Consider the following 2,115-nt stretch of genomic DNA (forward strand, 5'->3'; position numbering starts at 1 on the left):
TTATATGAAGTCTGATAATGAGACGCATGATGCGGCTGCTATAGCCAAGTCTTTAAAGGTTTGTGGAGCATTTCTTTTATTTTTGTTACTTGAAAATTTTAAAATATTGATGATTGGAGTGCTAAGTAATTCTCTTTCTTCTTGATTAACCTTTGAGAATGTGATTAGTTTATGTTACTCCCCAGTGGATTTACAATGTAATATTTAGCAGAAACCATTAGACATAATAATTTAAGTAATTAAGTAGGATGATTTAAAAAAAAAATAGTAGTAGTAGAACTCATAACTACCCTACAATTGCAGAACAGAAATCTCTGACAAAACTATTTACTTGTTCAACTCAAACGGATGAAAAAGAAATAGAAGAAATTGTTCTCTCCTATTGAAGAAAAACTACAAAATCTTTGGAATGATTTAAGAAAGCTTGAGTAGATCATCCAAGGTTTCTATGACAACTCGAAGCTATTGAGTATCTGAAATTTAAAATGTAGGCATTAGCACAAGCATCTTTTAGTAGAGATCTATGAATACAGTCTCATACATACCCCATATACATGCATCCATTGTAAATTGCACAGCCACAAGGACACCAAATTTGGTGCATTATATGCTGCCACTATACATGGATATATTTCAGTATGCTAGTAAGTTTGGAATTCAGATCACATTTTTGGCAACTAACAAGCTAGCCACCGTTGGTACCAGCCACCTTGGTTGGTATGCAAACTCATTCAGCTTTTGAGGGCTGATCATCACTACACCTTGTGGCTTACTAAATCCTCAAGGGAATTGCTTGTCAATATTGACTACAATTGTTATTCCAACACCTGAAAATATCATATTAACCTCTACTGAGTTAACATATCTACATGAAACAAACATATTTCACATTATTACATGCACACCCCATAACGGTGATTATATACATCTTGAAAACTATAAAAACAAGGATGCCATCGTAACTATAGTAGCATTTCATCATAAACATAAGGATGTTCTCATACCCGGTGCAAGTGGATTTTAAATTGAGATAATTACATGTAGATACTTGAGATACATACAACACTTTACATGGGTCCACATTTAAAAAAAAACAACATTTTGGTCCTTGAGATTGAATGACATTTCATATAGGTATGCAAACTCATTCAGCTTTTGAGGGCTGATCATCACTACACCTTGCGCCTTACTGAATCCCCAAGGGAATTGCTTGTCAATATTGACTACAATTGTTATTCCAACACCTGAAAAGATCATATTATCCTCCCCTGAGTTAACATATTTACATGAAACAAATATATTTCACATTATTACATGCACACCCCATAACAGTGATTATATACATCTTGAAAACTATAAAAACAAGGATGCCATTAGTTGAAATCCAGCCGTTCCCTGTGCAAAGGATCTCCCGGACACAAAGATCAATCCGTGGGATGCTCTCATGGATCACGCCATAATGAAGGAACGAATTTAGGAAAGATTTTTATGTATTAAATTTGTAATTTATTATTTCCGCATTAAGATATCTTGTATAGATCTATAAATAGGGAAGATTGTAATGAATAAAGACAAGCTTTTCCCTCTCGTACCTCTCCAATTAACATGGTATCAGAGCGTCGGAGGGGTTGACGAGGAAAAAATTCGTGAAGAAAGGCCTTCATTGCTGTAGACGGAAAAGTCGTCGAAGGAGCGTAGAAGAACAACCACGAAGGAGCCGAAGAAGCCGAAGAAGCCTCCTGCGAAGTAGCAAACCCGATTCGATAGGAAGGGAAGATCGTCGAAGGAGAGAAGCGACGAACAGCCATGAAGGAGCCGAAGAAGCCTCCTGCGAAGCAGTAAACCTGATCTGACAGGAAGGGAAGATCGTCGAAGGAGAGGGGCGTAGTCGAGCAGCCGGCTAGCATCCTTATCCGACAGGAAGGGAAGATCGTTGAAGGAGCATTCCGATTCGACCGAGAAGCCTTCTGCGAACCAAGGAAGCCGAGCGGCTCCCTGCGTGCGTTCCCTAAGCAGCCCGGTCCGACTCCTTTTAAGAGTCAGCGGCCCGGTTTGTTTATTAAACCGGGAAGGTACTTTCTCTCTAAAAACAAAAAAAAAAAAAAAAAAAAAATG

Source organism: Dendrobium catenatum, unplaced genomic scaffold (assembly GCF_001605985.2).
Source record: "Dendrobium catenatum unplaced genomic scaffold, ASM160598v2 fragScaff_scaffold_925, whole genome shotgun sequence".
Taxonomy (NCBI): domain Eukaryota; kingdom Viridiplantae; phylum Streptophyta; class Magnoliopsida; order Asparagales; family Orchidaceae; genus Dendrobium; species Dendrobium catenatum.